The 25,442-nt window shown below is 46.9% G+C and overlaps 1 protein-coding gene across 2 annotated transcripts in view; it reads right to left on the bottom strand.

Moving 5' to 3' along the window:
* LOC143956794 (uncharacterized) overlaps positions 1-25,442 on the bottom strand; it is a 79,619-nt gene that overhangs the window by 18,549 nt on the left and 35,628 nt on the right. The window contains exon 1 of one of the 2 annotated variants that reach the window (XM_077466968.1): positions 24,323-24,410. The exons of the other annotated variant lie outside the window; for it this stretch is intronic. The gene's annotated coding sequence lies outside the window, so the exon portion shown is untranslated. Of the gene's footprint in view, positions 1-24,322; positions 24,411-25,442 lie in introns of those variants that run through there. 2 annotated transcript variants of the gene reach the window in all.

Here is a 25,442-nt window from a genome sequence, read left to right as displayed (position 1 = left end):
TGCCAACGAGCTGCATGGCAGGTCAATATATGTCTGGTCAAGCATGTGGTGCCCAAGCGGCTGATGTTTTGGCCACGCGAGATACGCTTGAGACATATGTTGCAAATAGCAGCGGTGCGATCTGATGCACTCGTCTCAAAAAAGGCCCACACCAAAGAACGTATAGAATATTGCGCAGAGGCAGCGCCCTGCACAGGCAGAGCTCTGCGGTGTGATTCAGTCGGTGTGCTGCCCCTAAGCTGGCCCCCGGGGGGCATCCTGCCTCGTTGGACATGTGCCTCCTCCTCTCTCCTACCAGGCACCCTCGTGGAGTCAGTGCCCTTATCATCCCCTCCCTCTTCATCGCTGGAGAAAACCTGGCAGTATGCTGCAGCTTGTGGAACATGACTGCCAGATTGCTGTCCTTCTTGAGCATCCCCTCTCTCTGCATTTACGCTACTGCCATCCTCTAGCTGAGTATCATCATCAGAGCCTACAAAACACTGGACATCCTCCTGGAGCATGTACCCAACACTGTGCTCAAAGAGTTCAAGAGACTCCTCAGGAGGACGTGGTGGGTCTAGGGAAGGAGTCACTGATGATGACATTGAGAGGAGGGAAGACGATGCGTTGGCAGCTGCTTTGCTAGTACCCTGAGTCTGGGTGAGAGAGGATGAGGAGGATGAAGAGGGCTTCATCATCCACTCTACCAAGTCGTTGGCATGTTGCGGCTCAACATGTCCAGCTGCCAAAAAGAAGGACAAGCCTGTCCCATGGCCACATGCTGATGACGACGATGCACCACGTCCACGACCAGCACTGTTGTCTCTAGACACAGAGCCTGCTTGCCCTCTTTTATCGGCTCGCGCCTGTCTGCCTCTCCTTGCTGGCCTTCCAGACATGGCAATGGCCTGAAGGGAGTTGGGAAAACCAGCAATTGGGTAGTGTATATTGTGCTGGAAGCACACACAACTTCCAATAACTCCTGCAGATGACAGATGGCTCAAATAGAGAAGAGCTATGTAGGTGGATATAGCGGTGTATACTGGGTTCAGAGCACGCAGACAGCACACACAATCTCCTACCGCTGACTGCAAGCTCTATTTAAAACGAGCAAGATAGTTAGCTATATAGGTGGATATAGCGGTGTATACTGGGTTCAGAGCACGCAGACAGCACGCACAATCTCCTAATGCCCCGTACACACGAGAGGGATTAAGTCTGACAGACCTCCAAAGGAGTTCCGCCGGAGTTCCGCCGGAGTTCCGACGGAGTTCTGGCGGACTTTTCGACCGAACGGACTTGACCACACACCATCACACCAAACTCCGACGGAGTCGAACGTGATGACGTACGACTGGATTCGACGTAGGAAGTTCCTAGACAGTAGCCAATAGCTGCCCTAGCGTCGGTTTTAGTCCGTCGGAGTAGCACACACACGAGCGGATTTTTCAAAGGGGACCGGGTCCGGCGGAGTTCCGTCGGGAAAATTTAAAGCATGCTTCATTTCTAAAGTCCGTCAGACTTTAGCTTAGCTAAAGTCCGTTGCAGCCCACACACGATCGGATAGTCCGCCGGACTCAGTCCGTCGGAGTTTGGATGTCGAAAAGTCCGCTCGTGTGTACGGGGCATAACGCTGACTGAAAGCTCTATTAAAAAAGAGAAATATAGCTAGCTATATAGGTGAATATAGCGGTGTATACTGTGGTCAGGGCACGCAGACAACAATCACTACAGAAGAGCAAGAACGAAAAATCGGCCAATAACGATCGGTGTATACTGTGTTGAAGGTACACAGAACACCCACTAACTCCTACAGATGCCAACACACTACACAAGGCCGCCGCGCTGGCAGCCTTATATAGTGTGGGGCGTGTACTACACAGCCTGAGCTATGATTGGCCACAGGCATCCTGCCTGTTTCCAATCATGGCTCTCCTCGCTGCCGGCGCTGTGATTGGCCAAGCATGCGGGGTCACAGTGCATGCTTGGCCAATCATGAGCCAGCAATGCACTGCGATGGCGCAGTGCATTGTGGGCCGTGAGCGCCACACGAATTTGGCGCGAACGGCCCATAACGTTCGAAATTCGCCGAACGGGCGAACAGCTGATGTTCGAGTCGAACGTATGTTCGACTCGAACACAAAGCTCATCCCTAATACACATATATCATTAATTGGTAGGATAACATATCAAAAGATATTACACATAAATGAGTATTAGTCCATACAGGATCTTACCCAAAGTTGCCGATTATTTTTGGATATAAATTTGATTGGAATGATCCTAAAAGGCGTCCAAAATGAATGGACATCAGTAAAGTTTTTGGCCCAGAAGCTCTGGTCTAAATGGCCACAGGAGGGCAGAGAATGTATGTATTCTCTATGGAGTGAGAAAATAAATAAATACATGTGAGTTGTGTTAAAACAACTGCCTCAGGGCAACTGCCTCAGGGCAACAAAATATATAACAATATTATTTATTGCACTTTTAATTGAGGGATAATTACCTATATGATGTTTAGCCAAAGAATTACTTTGATTCTGTTGTTAAAGGGATATTCCTCATGCAAAGTTTTGAATTGAAATTACTTGAAGTGAATTGCCAAAAAAGAATTCACTCCAAAGGTACAAAAATATCATAGAGGACTGATTACCTTGTAGCATCTGAAAGTTCTAATGGCCGATGGCTATGGAGACGTAAAGCCACTCTGATACAATGCCAGAGACAGACAGTGGTGGTGTGCATCCGCATTCATATAGTCCTCCCATCCTTGCGGCGTCTGACATCACCACCGGAATGCGGACGGATGATGAGGAAACCCATTGAAGCGGATCACTGAATCTGGAGTGGAGCCTCAGGAGTAACGCGTTCGGCATCACAACCCGATCGGCGCATGCGCCCAACGAGTAAATAAGCCGGAACGGACCGTGAGGCACGTCTGAGGCCCGGCTGCGTCATCTTGAGATCTGGAAACAAATCGCTGTGACACCACAGAGGTGTACACAACAATTTGACCAGCGAGATGTGACAGTCAAAACCGCGCCAATGGGGAATATATCCTCTAGGGCTCCCACCAGCTGAGCGGTTGATTATCTGCTCCGCTGCTGGGTGCCCCGGGCGTCCGGGTGGTCCAAACAAAAACAAAAGACCTAGAGCAAAGAGATTACTGAAAACTTAAAAATTGAGAATTAAGTAAAGTAAAGAAATCCGGTAGATTTTCCATTAAATGGCATACACTTGCGGCAGCAGGTCAACAGATCCTGGATGGACGCATATGACATACATTAATGACAAATACGTATGGCAGAAACTAGATAGAATACTAGATAAATGAGACAAGAATGAATAGGATAATGAAGAAAATGAAATAATAAATAAAATAAAATAAATGTAAAAAATATATATGAAAAGTTTTAGTTTATCTATATACAATTTGATAAGTTGAATTAGGAAACTCAAAGGAAGCATTTGAAGCTCATTGCATCATTGAGGCCGGGATACCTTAAAGCTGATAAATCATGTATCCACCTGGCCTCCCGTTGCAGGAGTCGTTTATCATTATCACCTCCCCTGATACCGGGTGAAATATGCTCTAGTGCAAAAAAAATGCATTTTCATGCTGTTGAAATTACGATTGATTCCTATGTGGCGACTAATAGGAGTTCCCCTTCGTTTCTTGTGTATCAGGGGAAACGTGGTCTCGAATTCCACAGAAAAAAAGGACTCTTGGTTTTACCAATGTAGAATGCATCGCATTCGCATTGCATAATGTATACAATGCCTACAGATTGGCATGTTACGGAAACCACCATTAGGTAGAATAATTGATCAAGCAACTAAAATAAATTTACAGAAATTACATTTGTGGCATGGTCTAGTGCTCTTTCTAGATTCATTTAAAGTTTCTATACATGGAGTGTAATGACTGCGTACAAGGCTGTCCCTGAGAGATCGGGATCGCCTGAAGGTGATTTCAGGATGCGATTTAAGGTGCTTAGCAACCTTTTCATCACCCATCAGAAGATACCAGTGTTTGTTGAGAATGTCCCTAACCTGCCTATGTTGACCCGAAAAAATGTGGTGATCAACCGAACACCAGGATTTGATTTTTTGGGGTTTAGGGTCATGTATAAGGGAGATTCTGTTTTGATTCTTTGCCTTGAGATAAGCTTTCTTTAGGCATTTATGGCTGTAGCCTCGCTGTTGCATCCGTAGACGCAGCAGCTTGGCCTCTTTTTCAAAATCTGAATCAGAGCTGCAGTTGCGTTTTAGTCGCAAGTATTGGCCATACGGCACACTTGCTACTAATGGTGCAGGGTGAGAGGTGGCAGCATGAAGTAGGGAATTCCCTGCAGAGGGTTTCCGATATAGCGTTGTTCCAACGCTGCCATCCTCATTAACCAAAATTTGCACATCTAGAAAGGTCACTTTCTGCTGGCTCAATTCAACAGTAAATTTGAGATTATATTTATTGATCTTTAGGCTATCAAGGAAAAGAAGGAGAGTTTCCTTGGTCCCCTGCCAAACAAAAAAAATAACGTAAATAAAGCGTCTCCAAATAGGAATCGACTCAAAAAAATGTGCGCGTTATTCCCTAAAAAAAAAATTGTGTTCCCACCCCCCCCCAGATACAGGTTGGCGTAAGAGGGGGCACACTTGGTCCCCATAGCCACCCCCTGTATCTGGAGGTTGTGGGAATCACCAAACAAAAAAAAATATTGTTGGAAAGAATGAACCTAATAGTTCCAAAACTAATTTGTTGTATTGCTCAGGCGCCTCACAACTCTCATTAACCACTTAAGCCCCGGACCCATTCGCAGCCAAAGGACCAGGCCCCTTTTTGCGATTCGGCACTGCGTCACTTTAACTGACAATTGCGCGGTCGTGTGACGTGGATCCTAAACAAAATTGGCGACCTTTTTTTCCCCATAAATAGAGCTTTCTTTTGGTGGTATTTGATCATCTCTGCGGTTTTTATTTTTTGCGCTATAAACAAAAATAGAGCGACAATTTTGAAAAAAAAAAACGCATTATTTTTTACTTTTTGTTATAATAAATATCCCCCAAAAATATATAAAAAAACATTTTTTTCCCTCAGTTTAGGCCGATACATATTCTTCTACATATTTTTGGTAAAAAAAAAAAAAATCGCAATAAGCGATTATTGATTTGTTTGCGCAAAAGTTATAGCGTTTACAAAATAGGGATAGTTTTATAGCATTTTTATTAATAATTTAATTAATAATTAATAATTTTCCTGTGTAATCACATGGAGCAGAGATCAGTGTCACTAGTTGCTGGCAGAACGGGGAGATGCTGTTTACAATGGCATTTCCTCGTTCAGGTGCCCCGTGAGATGATCGCGGGTATCCCCGCGGTGATCGAGTCCGTGGGACCCGCGACCAGACTCACGGGGGTCTGGACCGGTGGGTGAGCGCGCCGCCGGCAGTGCGTTCGCGATGGCAGAGCAGTAAATTTAAAGGGACGTACAGGTACGCCCATTTGCCTGGTTGTGCCATTCTTCCGACGTACATCGGCGTGCTCTGGTCGGGAACCGGTTAAAAACGAAATTTGGAAATTTATGTGGCTGAGATCTTAAAAACGAAGGAAAATAAATTTATCAGGGACAAGCTATCGTATGATAACAATCAGGCTTACAATTGAGCCCAGATCAATAACAAAAATAGAAAATGCATGAATATAACGCGCAAATTTAGAGAATCTGCAAATGAACCTACTGAATCTGATTCATCTGTTTCCTCTGGTTCATCATCACAGGTACAGGACTACACTAGAATTAACAAAATCCAGGGCTCTATGTATCTAAGAACCCTAAGGTTAACACATCAACGGGTACCACTAAACGCACTCTGAGCACCAAAGCACCCATGAATACTCGGGCAGGAACTGCCAAAACTTCATCCACTAGTACACCGGGTCACCATGAACCAGTTATTACTACTGGCTTGACTAACATTTCACCGCTATTTTCCAGTACACAGCTAAGCAATTCAAATCCTATCACTTCTTCACAATCGGATTTTCGCCCAGCACCAATCTTCACTCAGCCGGTGCTGGACTTAAAAAGAACAGGGAACATGGATTCTCAGAATCACAAACCACTGAAAACCAATTCGATCAATTTGTCCTCCTATTCTCTCTTAGCAGAGCAAATCTCGGTTTTGAGACTTGGCCTCACTTTAGGCCCCACGGAAATTGGTGGACCAATTTGAGTTTATCAAAGATTTAAACTTGTTTTCACGCAAAATTAACGTTTAAAATCTTATTTGACAAGCCTGAATCTTCAATTCAGACTCAAACTAGATAATCCCCTTTGGAAACAAATGACAATTGAGGACATAAAGACAATGGAGGAGCTGATGGAGCTATGGGAAGAGGGGCGTATAGAGGAGATAGACGTCTTGGAGGCAGCTAGTCTTCTCTTCCCCTACCTCCATCACTCCCTCCTCTACACCTGCCTATAATTTCTAAACCCAAGGAGTATAAACCTAAATAACGTATATTTCCCACCTTACAAGATAACCCAAATGTTTGGGTGTTCCCTAGACAGGTGACCAAGGAAATTACAAAGACCAAATGGAGAGATATGTTTCGATCTAATTTGACTCTCTCTCAAAGAGAGGCTTTGAAATCCCTACAGCAAAATAAAAACATAATTATCAAGCCCTCTGATAAAGGGGGCAACCTGGTAATTATGGGCATCCATCAATATGATAACATGGTTATGAATATTCTACTCAATCGGCATACCATATGGGAGGTTTGTCTGGCGGACTCTGGTCCGCCGGATAGTCTGATCGTGTGTATGCGGCATTAGTGTCAAAGTCATTATTGAAGAAGTTGCTTACTTTGACTGTATCCAGAGAATAGCCATTCAAAACTGGATGATCACTCAGGTTGGACAGTCCCTCTCTCACAAGACCTAGCAGCCAACAAGGTGCTTCCTCAGGAACAAGTCTCTGCCACAAACATTGTTGTAGAACACGTAGGAAACTAAACTTGTAGAACACTTGTGGAATACCTGGATCTTTCAGCCAGCTTGGCGATATCCACGAGACCGGATACTTTTGAGTACTCCAGCTCCTCCAGGCTCTTGCTAAGAAAACAACCCATACGTGGCCGTCTTCTGAAGAGTCCTCCCCTGGATAGCATGAAGTCACTGGGTCTCTCCCAAACCAGAGACGGCACCCAAACACCTCAGAATCCTCCTTTAGTTTCCCTGCCTCGGGCTAGCCAGCCCCGAGACAACAAGATTGGGTGGATCCGCACCCCAGGCAATAGCCGTCCTGGGGGCTGGTCAGGAGGACCAGGACCATGAAGTCAGCACATCCTTCTGGACCGGAACCCTGAACCACGTGACGTCCGCATCTTAAATACCCTCTCCCAGAAAGCACAGCGAGAGCGCCACTCCCACTGGGTGGGCTCCGAGAGAGAGTAAATTAAGCACCCAACCAGACCATAGTTCCATGCCTGCCAGAAGAGACAGTGCCCCCTGTGGCCAGGCTGAACATCTCATAGTCCAGTCAGACTGATGCTGAAGTCCAAATTTAGACAATTGTACCCAAACCAAACTGCAGTTCAGGTGTAACCTTAACTTTGAAAAACATATAGTGCGTGCTCTTCAGGAGCCGGCGCTACATATATAACAAACCTCTAATGCCCCGTACACACGAGCGGACTTTTCGACATCCAAACTCCGACGGACTGAGTCCGGCGGACTATCCGCTCGTGTGTGGGCTGCAACGGACTTTAGCTTCGCAAAAGTCTGACGGACTTTAGAAATGAAGCATGCTTCAAATTTTCCCGACGGAACTCCGCCGGACCCGGTCCCCTTCGAAAAATTCGCTCGTGTGTGTGCTACTCCGACGGACTAAAACCGACGCTAGGGCAGCTATTGGCTACTGTCTATGAACTTCCTACGTCGAATCCAGTCGTACGTCATCACGTTCGACTCCGTCGGAGTTTGGTGTGATGGTGTGTGGTCAAGTCCGTTCGGTCGAAAAGTCCGCCAGAACTCCGGCGGAACTCCGCTAGAACTCCGTCGGAAGTCTGTCAGACTTAATCCCTCTCGTGTGTACGGGGCATAAGGCGCTGTCTCTTTAATTAAAATATACCAATGCAAAATGTTATAAAGTAATAGAACAATATAGTGCTCAATATATATAGCAAATATACTCACATGAATATCACCCGCGGGACACGCTGTCTGACGTCATCACGCATTGTGCATGCGCACTGTGCTGCTATTCCCGATACGTGTCAGTGATACTCATGCGATGGGAGTATATTTTCTATATAATAAAGTGGAGATTTTATGCAGTATTACGCTATGTGGACTTAGCTTCCATTCTAATCTCCTGGTCCATTGAGCTGATGACATGGAAGTGTAGAGACACGGATCTTGCGCCAAATCCGCTGCAGAGACCATAAACCGGACCGCGCACTGAAGAAGAGGATACCGGGGGTTATGGTAGCTGCTGCCATAACAATGATATTCCTCTTCAAACAGCCGACGTATAACGACGGTCCGGAAGTGGTTAATATTACTTTATAACGTGTTCTGGTAGATCTGCTGGCTGATTGCAGAACGTGACGTAGCGAGAGATGTACCCCGGCACTACGCCCAGAGAAGAACTAACTATGAGATATATCTGTATATGGTAACCAGAGATGGGCCGAACACCCCCCTGTTCGGTTGGCAGCAGAACTCCTGAACAGGGAAAATGTTCTAACCCAAACAGCAAACAACATTGAAGTCTATGGGAGCCCAACAGAAAAAAAATCAAAAATGCCCATTTTGAAGGCTTATATGCAAATAATTGTCCATAAATACCCCATGGGGGTCCTGGTACTGCCCTGGGGGACATGTACCAATAAAATGTTTTTGCGGATTGGGCGGGGCTGATGACACAGGACCCCCCCCCCCCTCCATGGATACATTGTATATAAAGGAAGAAGATCTTCATCAACGGACACGTTTCTTCTAAACAATGAGAAGTCAAATTAAGGAGACCCCTCCCCCTCTCTGAGTTACAAGAAAATGGAGGACACTCCCTCCCCCTCTCTTAGCTACAAGAAAATGGATAGCAGCCCTCCCCCTCTCTTAGCTACAAGAAAATGGAGGACACCCCTGCCCCTCTCTGAGCCACAAGAAAATGGAGGACACCCCTCCCCCCCTCTGAGCTACAAGAAAATGGAGGACACCCCCTCCCCCTCTGTGAGCTACAAGAAAATGGAGGACACATCACCTCTCTGAGCTACAAGAAAATGAAGGACACCCCATCCCCTCTCTGAGCTACAAGACACGTTCTTCTAAACAATGACAAGTCATCATGTTATTACAGTAAGATTGAATCTCTGAGCCCCAAAAAAATGGGGGACACCTTGCCTCCTCTCTGAGCTTCAAGAAAATGGTGGACACTACCTCCCCCTCTCTGAACTACAAGAAAATGGAGGACACCCCCTCCCCCTCTCTGAGCTACAAGAAAATGGAGGACACATCTCCTCCACTCTGAGCTAAAAAAAATAAAGGACACTCTGTCTCCTCTCTGAACTACAAGACACGTTTCTTCTAAATGAGAAGTTATCGTGTCATTACAGGAAGATTGAATCTCTGAGCGTTCATAAACTCCTCTTTAAGGCCTCAAGTGATTTCATCTTCTTCTCCCTCTGTGGGGACGGGATGAGAATTTCCGCTTGTAACGTGGTCAAGGAGTGTTGCGAACCAATAGTGATCCTTCTCCTTGATGCCACAAATTCTTGGGTTCCTTTGCAGGCTTTGAAGAATGAGGGAGCCCATGCACAGCAAGTTTGCAGAGGTATGAGAAGCAGACTCCTCGGGGGCCATTGAGGATTATAGTATTTGGAACTGCCTCCTCCCAGCCACGTACTACTTCCAAGGGTCCTGGGTAAGGATGAGCCAAACACCCCCGGTTCGGTTTGCACCAGAACCTGCGAACAGACCTAAACTTCGTGTGAACTTTAGAACTCTATTAAGTCTATGGGACTCAAACGTTCAAACTCTAAAGTGCTAATTTTAAAGGCTTATATGCAAGTTACTGTCCTAAAAAGTGTTTGGGGACCCGGGTCCTGCCCCAGGGGACATGGATCAATGCAAAAAAAAGTTTTAAAAACGCCAGTTTTTTCGGGAGCAATGATTTTAATAGTGATTAAAGTGAAACAATAAAAGTGTAATATTCCTTTAAATTTCGTACCTGGGGGGTGTCTATAGTATGCCTGTGAAGGGGCGCATGTTTCCCATGCTTAGAACTGTCCCTGCACAAAGTGTAATTTCTGCAGGAAAAAAAGTCATTTAAAATCACTCGTGGCTATAATGAATTGTCGGCTCCCCGTAATACAGAGAACAGTCATTGATAAAAAAAAATGACGTGGGGTTCCACCAAAATATCTATAACAGACCCTTCAGGATGGAACAGAAACCTGCGTTACATCATAGGGGGTGGGGTCACCCACACATCATTGGGGAAGCCAGGCTTTCCCACATGTGTCAGAGGGGGACGGGGTCAGGTGACGGGTGACGGGTGGCCCCGCCCTCCTTATATAAGAAATGTCAGGCTGCTGGGATCCCCGCAGTGTCTCCGCCAGTGGAGACAGAAGATGGATGGATTCACTGCACTGGACTGGAGGGAGAGATCACCCGTCGCTGGATCAGATCAGCCATCGCTGGACCCCGAAGAGATGATCATCCGTCGCTGGATAGCAAGAGTGGATTACCACCGCTGGAATCTTTTTATATTTATTTTTTATTTTTAATAAAGGAATTTTTCAATGGTGTGTTTGTCTTTGTTAACATTCTGTTACACTTTTGTACAGCCTTACCATTTCAAATGGGGGGCGGAATCTGGGTGTCCCCTTGTTAAAGGGGGCTTCCAGATTCTGATAAGCCCCCCACGCGCAGACCCCCACAACCACCAGCCAGGGTTGTGGGGATGAGGCCCTTGTCCTCATCAACATGGGGACATGGTGCTTTGAGGGGTCACAGACCCCCAAAGCATCCTCCCAATGTTGAGGGCATGTGGCCTGGTACGGTTCAGGAGGGGGGCGCTCTCTCGTCCCCCCCTCTTTTCCTGCGGCCTGCCAGGTCACGTGCTCGGATAAAGGGTCTGGTATGGATTTTCAGGGGGAACTCCACGCCTTTTTTTAAAAAAATTGGCATGGAGTTCCCCTTAAAATCCATACCAGACCTGAAGGGCCTAGTAATTGAATTTGGGGGAACCCCACACATTTTTTTTTTTTATCAATGACTTTCATTAACTGTTCTACGGAAGCTGACAATTCATTTAGCCTCGAGTGATTTTTAAATGACTTTTTTTCCTGCAGAAATGACACTTTGTGCAGGGACAGTTCTAAACACAGGAAACATGCGCCCCTTCACAGGCATACTATAGACACCCCCCAGGTACGAAATTTAAAGGAATATTATACTTTTATTGTTTCACTTTAAGCATTATTAAAATCACTGCTCCCGAAAAAACGTACGTTTTTAAAACTTTTTTTTGCATTGATCCATGTCCCCTGGGGCAGGACCCGGGTCCCCAAACACCTTTTATGACAATAATTTGCATATTAGCCTTTAAAATTAGCACTTTAGATTTCTCCCATAGACTTGTACAGGGTGTTCCGCGGCTTTTCAAATTTGCCGCGAACACCCCAAATTGTTCACTGTTCTCCGAACAGACAATGTTCGAGTCGAACATGAGTTTGAGTCGAACTCGAAGCTCATCCCTAGTCCTGGGGAGGGAAAACCATCTCTTAAGGTTTAACATATGTCTTTCTTTGCTTCAATGCCTCCAAAACAGAAAAATCTGAATCCTCCTCCTCCTCCTCCTGCGTGTTCTGGGCTGTCTGCATAAAGTGGCCCTTGAGAGGAAAGGAAGACCTCCTCTTTGTCCCACTGCTCTGCCTTTCTGAATTTCAGCCAACCGAGCACTGGCTGTGTATGACCACCTGAAATAGCTACAGACTCTTCTGGCCTGCTTTAGTAGAGCTCCCAAGCCTGGGTACTTATTTAGGAAATGCTGGACCACAAAATTGGAGGACAGGTGCCAGGCATGGCTCATGTGTCAACTTTCCCTGTCTCAGGGCGGACGGGAGGTTTGTGCCGTTATCGCACACAACCATTCCTGGCTCCAGCTGGCATGGCGTGAACCACCTCTGGGCCTGTCTCTGCAGAGCTGCAAGAATCTCTGCTCCGGTGTTGTTCCTGTCCCCTAGACACGTGCATACTAACACACACACCTCCTTCCTGCCCAGGCCAATTTTTAGCTTTCACTGCTATTGTACTTTTCAATGACAATTACTCAGTCCTTCTACACTGTACCCAAATACAATTTTTAGCATTTTTTTTTTACACAGATAGAGCTTTATTTTGGTGGTATTTAATCACCACTGGGGTTTTTATTTATTATTTTGCTAAAAAAAACACCCTAAAAATTTGGAAGAAAAATATTTTTTTTCATAGTTTGTGATAAAATTTTGCAAACAGGATTTTTTTTTTCCTTCATTGATGAGCACCGATAGGCAGCACTGATACGTGGCACTGGTGGACACTGATCAGAAGGTACTGATGAGGCGGCACTCGTGGGCACTGATCAGGAGCTACTGATGAGACAGCACTAATCAAGAGCTACTGATGAGGCGGCACTCGTGGGCACTGATCAGGAGCTACTGATGAGACAGCACTGACCAGGAGCTACTGATGAGACAGCACTGATCAGGAGCTACTGGTGAGGCGGCACTGGTGGGCAATGATCAGGAGCTACTGATGAGACAGCACTGATCAGGAGCTACTGATGAGGTGGCACTGGTGGGCACTGATCAGGAGCTACTGATGAGACAGCACTGATCAGGAGCTACTGGTGAGGCGGCACTGGTGGGCACTGATCAGGAGCTACTGATGAGACAGCACTAATCAGGAGCTACTGATGAGGTGGCACTGGTGGGCACTGATCAGGAGCTACTGATGAGACAGCACTGATCCGGAGCTACTGATGAGGCGGCACTGCTGGGCACTGATCAGGAGCTACTGATGAGGTGGCACTGGTGGGCACTAATCAGGAGGTAATGATGAGGCGGCACTGGTGGGCACTGATCAGGAGGTACTGATGAGGTGGCACTGGTGGGCACTGAGCAGGAGGTACTGATAGGTGGCACTGGTGGGCACTGAGCAGGAGGTACTGATAGGTGGCACTGGTGGGCACTGAGCAGGAGGTACTGATAGGTGGCACTGGTGGCCCATCCTTAGCAGTACTGATGGGCTCCGACAGTGCTCTGTGCCCTGATTGGGCAAAGCTTTCATTGCTTCAGCCAATCAGAGCTTCCAATGCATTGTGTGCTGGTGCAGTGCATTGTGGTGATTCAGCGGGCCGAACAAACCGTTAAATGCCCTGATAATTCGGTTGTTCAATGTACATGCGAACAGCCAATGTTCAGCCTGAACTCATGCCTAGACCAAACCGTTTGCCCAACTCTACAGCACAAAGTATGGTAGAGTTAAGTGGTAAAGTGGTGCATTATAGACCTACCTGGTTGTGGCGCATGAGTCGCTCTCACAGCCAAGAGGCCGGAAAATGCTTAATGAATTGGGTGCAATACACTCACATGAGGGATTAACACCAGAAAAGTGCAGCAGCAGCTTTATCCAATCCCCCCCACCCCCATTGTGTTCAGAGGGGAAATCATCACTCCACTGCCGGCTGCACATCACCAATATCCCCCATCCCCCATCCTCCCAGAGACATTTCCCACCACTGGACACACCCCTGACCAACACCCCAATCAAGAAGAGTCCTCCACCTTCTTCTACATTTTACAGGGAAGGCTGACTCCCCAAGATAAGGAAAAGCTTCTCCTAGGACAGCGCCCTCTCCAGATAACACCCTCCATGGGGGGGAGGGGCATCTTCACACACACCGGGGGGGACACAGACAAGACTCACCTCCACCCTATAATATACAGTGTATACAGGCCATGCTGGGACTTGTAGCCCCCCCGTGTCCAATATACAATGTATAAACAGCCATGAAGGGGGCTGTCCAGACACAAACCCTCTACAGACAAGAAGGGGTATGGGTGGAACTCGTATCCTCCCTCAGAGCAATCCAAGGCTCTGCAACAAGAGGGCGGAATATTCTGAGAGGGATTACACTATACAATTTTCTTGTTCAACTTTCCTTTAGATTTACCAAAACCATTTAATACGAGGTCAAACCTAAACCCTTTCAATTTGTATGTAATCAGGTAGGCCATTGCAATACATAGTTGAAGGCAAATCTAAATGAAATTGAATGAAAATCTAAATTAAATTGAAATCTAAATGAATTGAAAAGTGTATAATGTATGGCCAGCCTTACAAGTGTGCTTGTCACTCAAAGTCCATACATGACTTTATGGATTTAGTGAATGAATGTTTGACATAAGAGGTTCCGAGCTTTGTGGAGTTATGACGTCTACATGTCACTTATACTAACACCTCTTATGGGATCTATAGGGACACTCAGTCACATAGCTTGACACCAGTGCTGACACACTAAAACACATGAGACATGGAAGACTCTACATATACTCTGTGACAGACAACCTCATATCTGGATTCTTCTCACTCACGCTAGGAAGACAGAGCAGACGTGCCGTCAGAAGATCCGTCACAAGCTGTCCACAAGCTCCGGCCTCTCCAGCCACAGCCACAGCTCTCCCCGGGACCTCCAGCAGCCTGAACCAGCAATTATAGTGCACCCCCTGGGCACGAGGGTCTAGGAACGTGCTCCCCCCAGCCACCTCACAGCACACAGTCTGACACTGCCGCCTGTCCGCTAGCCGCTCCAGGCAGGCGTTCAGGAAACACCACGGCTCCGGCCTAGCCCAGATCATTCACTGTTCATCACCTGCTATCAGCTCGCCCCTTCATCACAACCATTTGCCATGGCAGGCCTGGGCACCCAAGCCAACCGGACCCACCCGCATCGGCGAACGACCCCACATCAGGACCAGGAGCCGAGACTAGGATAGCCCGTGGCTCCGGTCTAGCCCGGCAGCGATCTTGGTCCACCCAGCCCCTCCAGGTACTGCAACTCAACTTCACCAGGACCTGGAGTCAGCCCCCGGACCTCCCCAGCAGGTCATCAGGGTGGGCAACACCCCCAGCCACCATTGGTCGCCTCCAATGCTCTAGCTAGCTAGACAAGGTAGACCGTTGGCTGGGGCTGAGCCCCAGCCCACGTGAGCCCACCTCCCAGCTTACCCTACCTCCCTCCTCCCAGCAGGCTGAAGGGTCTTTCCAGACCCAGAACACTGCTGCCTGTAGCAACCGGACCGCACCCCAGACGTGCCAAGTGACACAGCAAGCCAGGACCACCACAACAGGACCACCTCACAGCTAACCAGGACCACCACAATCAGGTAAGCTCGTGGGACCCCCTCTTAACCCCCCTCCCCCCCAGCGGTTGATCCAGGGTCTTGCGGTCCGACCGCCTCCGGGGGTCAGCAAGGAATTTTTTTCCCCACTGGTGCTATTGGCTGGCACAGCTAGGGTTTTTTTTGCCTTCCTCTGGATCAAACGGGAGGGCAGTAGGTCAGCAGCCCCCCCCCCCCTTCCACCACCCCTCCAGAATTATTTCACACCCTCTTTAGCACAACCATTCAGCTTCACCAGCAGTATTCTTCTAGTCTAGGATCTTCGCTTCAAGCAAAAGGTAGCTGGAACAGCTAGCAATTCACGACCCTAATATAAAAACTCCTTCCGCATAGGTGACCCAAGATCAACTTGCGTGCTTACAAATAGCCTTAACACGGCGGCAAGGCTGATAAAAACCCTGATCAGGATCATCATCTTAGTCCCCCTAGTACTATCAACTTCATCCTCGCGCCATGTGCAACTTCAAATACTCAGCAGATGTTCTCCACAGACTAAGGAATACCACCTCAACATTGCCACCTTCCGTACAAAAAAATCCTACAAAAAGAACAACTACTAAAGACCGGCCGACAATCAACCATCAAACACAGGAAGATATCTACCCAACCACAACAATTAGCATGTGCTTTGATTAACACCATGTCTACAGTCAAACACAGACTGGAAGTACACGACTTCATTACCGAAAACAACATAGATTGCCTCTTCAACACTGAAAGTTGGCTAACTCCTGACTGCAACACCATCCTCACTGAATTGGTGCCGAAGAACTACAGGATCCTAACCGAGCATCGGAAAGGAAAAAAAGGAGGAGGCCTAGCAGTGATCTTTAAATCTCAACTGGTGCTCACCAAACCAACTTTACAGAACCCAGTGCCTTTTATGGAGACACTGACGCTAAATCTTCAATCAACACCCCATGACACCACTCACATTCTACTATGCTATAGACTGCCTGGACCAAAGACTAATCTTCTTACACCCCTCACGCAATTCATTGCAATACACACCTTGAAATCCAAAAACGTACTGGCACTCAGGGATTTTAACCTCTGGGCAAACAATCCCCAAGACCCTATCGTGGCCGCCTGCATCAACCAACTGGAAGAACTGGGTCTCCACTGATAAAGGCTCCCACACATGGGTCAGGACACACATGGGTCAGGACACACCCTGGACCTCATCTTCAAACAAAATATTGACATTGACATACTCGACAACATGACATTACCGTGGACGGACCACCACGCCATCAAATTCAAAATCTCCTCCAATACCGCCCACGAAAAACGGAAACCTGCAACAACAACGCATTGGACCAGATCGCAGAAGAAACTACACTCCGAAACCTTCAAAACCATTTTATCCCAGGAAATAACGCTGAATTTAAGCCATTCATCGGTGCAAACACTCAGCTCCCTGAACAAGGTATTACTACAAGCAGCAGACTCAGTAGCTCCAAAACGCAGGACACTCATCGGGAGAAAAAACTCGGGAATGTTTTAATGGCTCCCTCTCTCTACTAAAGCAAGAACGCAGAAGAACTGAAAGAACATGGAGAAGAAATCCTACAGAGGAAAACCAATCTATCACAAAGCAATCTTCAAAGCTAAAAAGGATCATTTCTCAAATACGATCTCAATGGCCTTAAACCGCCCTCTGGAACTTTTTAAAATAGTCACTCAATCGATGAACCTGGTATGCTTAGAGCCCCCAGCAAACGAAACCCAAGATTTCTGCAATGAGTTGTCAGATTTTTTCATCGACAAAATCGAAACCATCAGGAAAACAATTCATCAGAAAAAAACAACCAACCTCAGTCAACAAAAGCAAAAAGAAGATATCTACACCAACATCCTACAACCACCAAAGTTTTCTCTGACCTCAATTACCACGGACACCACTAAAAACATCAAAAAACTACGAGACAGTACATCACCAATTGACATCATTCCCACAAAACTCCTGAAAGAATGTTCCGACATTGTGGCTCCCACTATAACGCACCTCATAAACCAATCGTTTAAATAAGGGATTGTTCCGGGCTCCCTCAAACAAGGCATCGTCAAACCCCTGCTAAAGAAACCCAACCTCGACCCTCAGGACCCAAACAACCGTAGGCCGATAACAAGCCTCAACACCATATCCAATATCATGGAGAAAGCGGTAGTACAACAGATACAACACTGCCTCGATACACACAAACTCCTGGACCCTCTACAATCAGGCTTCCACCCGGGCCATGGAACAGAAACAGCAATCCTAGAGATATGGGACGACGCCCTCGAAGCAGCAGATGCCGGAGAATCATGTCTCCTGGTACTGTTGGACCTCAGTGCAGCGTTTGATACAGTGGACCACAATACTCTACTCATCCGCCTCACAGAAGTAGCAGGAGTCACAGGCTGAGATCTTCAATGGTTCGCGTCCTTCCCAGGAAATCATTCACAGACAGTGAAACTAGGAGAATTCACCTCTGAAACCAGGGCAGTCACTTGCGGAGTCCTTCAAGGATCGCCCTTGTCGCCAGTCCTCTTCAACACAATACATCCTCCCACTCCTCAAAATCATCAGATTATCAGACCTCTGCTTCCACTCGTACGCCGACAACATGCAACTTTACTTCTGTATCACCGGACAAAGAGACCCTCATCAACAACTATAAAAATGCCTCACTTTGATAGAAGACTGAATGACCACCAACTCCCTCAAACTCAACGAATCAAAAACAGAGCTTCTTATCCTACATGCAAACCAAAATTCCCGAACCAAGACCCCCTGGACACCACCCACCATCTTTGGGCAGACCATCTCCCTAAAGACCAAGGCCAAGAGTCTCCGGGTCACTTTTGACTCACAAATGTCAATGGATGCTCAAATAGGAGCAGTAGTCAGTGGTTCTCACCATCTCCTCCGCCTGCTACTCAGACTCATCCCTTTCATCCCAAAGAAGGAAAAAACAGTGGTAGTTGGAATAGTCATTAATTCACGACTTGACTACGCAAACTCCCTTTACGTAGGATTACCCCAATATTATTATTATCATCTATTTATATAGCGCCAACAGTTTACGCAGCACTTTACAATGTATAGGGGGGACAACACAATTACAGTACAATACAAAATGTACAGGAGGGCCCGGCTCGTAGAGCTTACATTCTAAGGGGAGGGGGTGGTGGTACAAAAGGTAATAGCTGCAGAGAATGATTTGATGGGGGTGGCTCGGGGACAGTTAGGTGGGTGTGGGATAGGCATCCCTGAATAAATGAGTTTTCAGGGAACTCTTAAAGGTGGACAGGGTAGGGGCTGAGCGGACAGACTGGGGCAGGAAATTTCAGAGGATGGGAGAGGCTCTGGAGAAGTCTTGAAGGTGAGCATGGGAGGAGGTAACAAGGGAGCTAGAAAGCAGGAGGTCCTCAGAGGAGCGGAGGGGACGATTTGAGCGATATCTGCAGATGAGGTTGGTGATGTAGATGGGAGCGAGGTTGTGGATGGCCTTGTATGTTATGGTTAGCATTTTGAATTTTACACGGTGTGGTAGGGGAAGCCAGAGAAAGGAATTGGCAGAGAGGGGCAGCAGTCACAGAACGATTAGTGAGGTGTATTAGTCTTGCAGCAGCATTCATAATAGACTGAAGGGGGGATAGCCTGCTTAAGGGTTGGCCATTATGGAGAGAGTGGCAGTAGTCAAGGCGGGAAATAATCAAGGAGTGAATTAGTTGCTTTGTGGTGTCATTAGCCAGGAAGGGTCAAATTCTGGAGATGTTGCGGAGGTGAAGGTGGCAGGATTTAGCCAGTGATTGGATGTGGGGGCTGAAGGAGAGGTCAGAGTCAAGGATTACACCCAGGACCCTGGCATGTGTGGAGGGACCAATGGTTGTGTTGTTGATATTAATGGTGAAGTCACAGGGGGGGGATCGTGAAGGAGGATATATAACAAGCTCAGTTTTAGAAAGATTGAGTTTGAGGAAGTGGTGTGACATCCATACTGAGCGGATCCATCCATAATGGGCAGCACAGTGGTGTAGTGGTTAGCACTCTCACCTAGCAGTAAGAAGGGTCGCTGGTTCGAATCCCAACCACAACTCTACCTGCCTGGAGTTTGCATGTTCCCCCTGTGCCTGCGTGGGTTTCCCCTGGGTACTCCGGTTTTCTCCCACAAACCAAAGACATGCAGGTAGGTTAATTGGCTTCTGTCCAAAATTGGCCCTAGTATATGAATGGGGACCTTGGATTGTGGGCTCCTTGAGGGTAGGGACCAATGTGAGTGTGTAATGTACAGGGATAGGGACAATTGTAGACACTCAGGTTGAACTGGATGGACTGGTGTCTTTATTCAACCTTACTAACTATGAAACTATGATATGTCATACAGTAAGTTGGAGATCTGTGAGGAGATTGAGGGGGTGAGTTGAGGAGTGGAGAGATAGATCTGGGTGTCGTCGGCATAGAAGTGGTATTGGAAACCATGGGAGTTTATCAACTGGCCCAGGGAAGAGGTATAGAGAGAGAATAGGAGGGGCCCAAGGACAGAACCTTGGGGTACCCCAACAGAAAGAGGAAGGAGAGCAGAGGAGATGGAGATGTAAGCGACACTGAAAGTGCAGTGAGATAGGTAGGAGGAAAACCAGGATAAGGCAGAATCACGGAGGCCAAGGGAGCATAATTTGCTTAGGAGGAGCAGGTGGTCAGCTGTGTCAAAGGCAGCAGAGAGGTCTAAAAGTATGAGTATGGAGTAATGGCCATTGGTTTTAGCAGTTAGTAGGTCATTGGTGAGTTTTAGTAGGGCAGGTTCAGTAGAATGTTGTGGGTGGAAGCCAGACTGTAGGGGGTCCAGAAGGTTGTTGTCCATGAGGTAGTGACTCATTTGGTCATGGACAAGCCGTTCGATGAGCTTGGAGGCAAACGAGAGCAGGGAGATGGGTCTTAAGTTGTTCAAACAGGTGGGGTCTAGTGAGGGTTTTTTTGACTATGGGGGTAACCAGTGCATGTTTGAACGGGGAAGGAAAGGTGCCGGAGGAGAGGGGGAGGTTGAAGATGTGGGTTAGGGAGTTAAGGATAGAGTGGGAGGGTGGTCGTAATTGTGAGGGGACGGGGTCCAGGGAGCAGGTAGTGAGGTGGGCCATGGAGAGGAGTTTATCAATTTCATCTGTGGTAACTGGGCAAAAAGAGGAGAGTATTGAGCGTGGTGTTGAACCTGATGTGTTGGGTAGGGGAGGAAGTTGAATGCTGGATATCACCTTGCGAATTGTGTCAATTTTGCTATTGAAATGGTTGGCAATCTGTTGAGCGGTAAGCAAGTTGGTGGGTGGGGGCAGTGGTAGGTGAAGTAAGGAATTAAGGGTAGAAAAGAGTTGACGAGGTTTGGATGAGAGGGTTTTGATGAGAGTGTTGTAATAGGTTTGTTTAGCAGTTGTATTTGAGAAGGGCAGATTTGTAGAGGGTAAAGTCTTGCAGGGACTTAGATTTACGCCACGCTCGCTCAAGAGCACGGCTCTTAAGACTTCTGGTGTCGTCTGTTTGCCAGGGTTGTGGAGGACAGGGCCTTGTTCTGCGTGTAGAAAGAGGAGCGAGTACGTCTAGGGAGGATGACAGCGTGGTGTTGTAGATGGAAGTGGTTAGGTCTGGGCAGGACAGGGGTGCGATTTTGTCATAAAGGCCAATATCAACTTGCGTGCTTACAACTTATCCAAAACACGGCGGCCAGGCTGATAACAGGAAAAAACCCTGTGAATCCATCTCTCCTTCGATGAGGAGCTTACATTGGCTAACCGTAAAGAATCGGATCACATTCAAGACCCTCTGCCTTACCCACAAATGCATGCATGGAGACGCTCCTTAATACCTACTCGAGAAAACAAATCAAAGGGGGAAACTGAGATTCTCTGTCCAAGGACCACGGCTATGGAACGCTCTACCGACCAACATCCGCTTGGAAGAAAACCACCAGGTCTTCAGGAAAAAACTCAAGACCTTCCTCTTCTAGAACCTGGACAACAAAGCTCATCACAGCGCCTTGAGGCGATTCAGTTCGTGTTGTGCGCTATACAAATTATTTCATTCATTCCTTCATATGAGACATAGAAGACTATGGAGATGTGAGGACACATAAGACATGGAAGACTATGGAGATGTGAGGACACATGAGACATGGAAGACTATGGAGATGTGAGGACACATGAGACATGGAAGACTATGGAGATGTGAGGACACATGAGACATGGAAGACTATGAAGATGGGAGGACACATGAGACATGGAAGACTATGGAGATGTGAGGACACATGAGACATGGAAGACTATGGAGATGTGAGGACACATGAGACATGGAAGACTATGGAGATGTGAGGACACATGAGACATGACAGACTATGGAGATGTGAGGACACATGAGACATGGCAGACTATGGAGATGTGAGGACACATGAGATATGGAAGACTATGGAGATGTGAGGACACATGAGACATGGAAGACTATGGAGATGTGAGGACACATGAGACATGGCAGACTATGGAGATGTGAGGACACATGAGATATGGAAGACTATGGAGATGTGAGGACACATGAGACATGGAAGACTATGGAGATACGAGGACACATGAGACATGGAAGACTATGGAGATACGAGGACACATGAGACATGGAAGACTATGGAGATACGAGGACACATGAGCCATGGAAGACTATGGAGATACGAGGACACATGAGCCATGGAAGACTATGGAGATACGAGGACACATGAGACATGGAAGACTATGGAGATATGAGGACACATGAGACATGGAAGACTATGGAGATACGAGGACACATGAGACATGGAAGACTATGGAGATACGAGGACACATGAGACATGGAAGACTATGGAGATGTGAGGACACATGAGACATGGAAGACTATGGAGATGTGAGGACACATGAGCCATGGAAGACTATGGAGATGTGAGGACACATGAGACATGGAAGACTATGGAGATGTGAGGACACATGAGACATGGAAGACTATGGAGATACGAGGACACATGAGACATGGAAGACTATGGAGATACGAGGACACATGAGACATAGAAGACTATGGAGATATGAGGACACATGAGACATGGAAGACTATGGAGATACGAGGACACATGAGACATGGAAGACTATGGAGATATGAGGACACATGAGACATGGAAGACTATGGAGATATGAGGACACATGAGACATGGAAGACTATGGAGATATGAGGACACATGAGACATGGAAGACTATGGAGATACGAGGACACATGAGACATGGAAGACTATGGAGATATGAGGACACATGAGACATGGAAGACTATGGAGATATGAGGACACATGAGACATGGAAGACTATGGAGATATGAGGACACATGAGACATGGAAGACTATGGAGATACGAGGACACATGAGACATGGAAGACTATGGAGATATGAGGACACATGAGACATGGAAGACTATGGAGATATGAGGACACGAGACATGGAAGACTATGGAGATATGAGGACACATGAGACACGGAAGACTATGGAGATACGAGGACACATGAGACATGGAAGACTATGGAGATATGAGGACACATGAGACATGGACGACTATGGAGATACGAGGACACATGAGACATGGACGACTATGGAGACACGAGGACACATGAGACATGGAAGACTATGGAGATATGAGGACACATGGGACATGGAAGACTATGGAGATACGAGGACACATGAGACATGGAAGACTATGGAGATATGAGGACACATGAGACATGGAAGACTATGGAGATACAAGGACACATGAGACATGGAAGACTATGGAGATGTGAGGACACATGAGACATGGAAGACTATGGAGATATGAGGACACATGAGACATGGAAGACTAAGGAGATATGAGGACACATGAGACATGGAAGACTATGGAGATACGAGGACACATGAGACATGGAAGACTATGGAGATACGAGGACACATGAGACATGGAAGACTATGGAGATATGAGGACACATGAGACATGGAAGACTATGGAGATATGAGGACACATGAGACATGGAAGACTATGGAGATGTGAGGACACATGAGACATGGAAGACTATGGAGATAGGAAAACAAAATATTACAGCGCACACAATACATTTACCTCCTGCAAGGCTTATTCGGAAAGTCAGTTGGGAAGACCGTTGGACCTAGTCTGCCGGAAAGTCCGGTGGTGGGCACGCGGCAGATTTCAATGCTGCATGGTGCTTGGTATTTTGGCATGTTGGTATTTTCCGCAGGTTTGGTTGGAGTGGGAAGGGGCTCCATATCAGGGCTTTATCATATTGGAGATAAGTCCCTCTCTTCGCCGGTCTCCATGTGCTCCTCTAGTGACCATTATTGAGTCTATGGCTTTCATATACACGTTGATCGTTATTACTTTTATTGGTTGTGTTGGAACGTGTCTAATGTGTGAAGCCAGTTTCTTCAGTGAACAGTTTATGTGGTTAATCTATAACTTGTGTGAGACTCGATCTCTGTTACTTCAGCTGGTGGAGTGATGGAGAGCGAAGGTGACGGTGAATATCCAGTACAGGGTGATAATACCACGTCCTCCTTTATCATTGGGCCTCACAGGAACATTACTACACGGTTGTGCCGGGGGAGGGGGGGGGGAGGTCGGGGCATTTTCTGGGGTTGATAGGCGGAGTGCAGGCCCAATGCTCCTTAGGGGGGTCAGTGCTACACTTATATTTGGGGTTCCCTCCACTGAACGTTTAGACTTTTTACATTGTTTCTATGATGACAATAAAGTCACACTTTGGTGGAAGTCACCCCGACCATCCAACCATCGAACGAATCCCCGCAAACACCTAAAGATACTGAAGTATGAATTGTATCTTCCGATATCGGACACTTACCTGGGGGCAGTTTTATTTGGGGTTCCTGGAAAGTGACATCTTTGGGTTCAGAGAGGAAATCATCCCTCCACTGCCGGCAGCACATCACCGAAAGACCCCCCTCCCCCTCCGTCCTCCCACCACTGGATACACCCCCCAACCAACACACCAATCAAGGCCCTCCACCTTCTTCTACATTTCACAGGGAAATCCGACCCCCGAGATAAGGAAAAGCTTCTCCTACGACAGATAACACCCTCCATGGGGGAGGGGCGCCTTCATACACACCGGGGGGGGGGGGGGGGGACACAGACATGACTCACTACACTCTATAATATACAATGTATACAGGACATGCTGGGACTTGTAGTCCTCCTGTGTATAATATACAATGTATACGGGACATGCTAGGACTTGTAGTCCTCTTGTGTATAATATACAATGTATACGGGACATGCTAGGACTTGTAGTCCTCCTGTGTATAATATACAATGTATACGGGACATGCTAGGACTTGTAGTCCTCCTGTGTATAATATACAATGTATGCAGGACATGCTGGGACTTGTAGTCCTCCTGTGTATAATTTGCAATGTATATGGGACATGCTAGGACTTGTAGTCCTCTAGTGCATAATATACAATGTATATGGGAGATGCTGGGACTTGTAGTCCTCCTGTGTATAATTTGCAATGTATATGGGACATGCTAGGACTTGTAGTCCTCTGGTGAATAATCTACAATGTATACGGGACATGCTGGGACTTATAGTCCTCCTGTGTATAATATACAATGTGTACAGGACATGCTAGGACTTGTAGTCCTCCTGTGTATAATATACAATGTATACAGGACATGCTGGGACTTGTAGTCCTCCTGTGTATAATATACAATGTATACGGGATATGCTGGGACTTGTAGTCCTCCTGTGTATAATATACAATGTATACAGGACATGCTTGGACTTGTAGTCCTCCTGTGTATAATATACAATGTATATGGGATATGCTGGGACTTGTAGTCCTCCTGTGTATAATATACAATGTATACAGGACATGCTTGGACTTGTAGTCCTCCTGTGTATAATATACAATGTATACAGGACATGCTAGGACTTGTAGTCCTCCGGTGTATAATATACA

This window comes from Lithobates pipiens, unplaced genomic scaffold (genome assembly GCF_037356315.1).
Source record: "Lithobates pipiens isolate NorthernLeopardFrog02 unplaced genomic scaffold, aLitPip1_a1.2 Scaffold_41, whole genome shotgun sequence".
In the NCBI taxonomy this organism is placed as follows: domain Eukaryota; kingdom Metazoa; phylum Chordata; class Amphibia; order Anura; family Ranidae; genus Lithobates; species Lithobates pipiens.
This window is presented reverse-complemented; position numbering and strand designations above follow the sequence as displayed.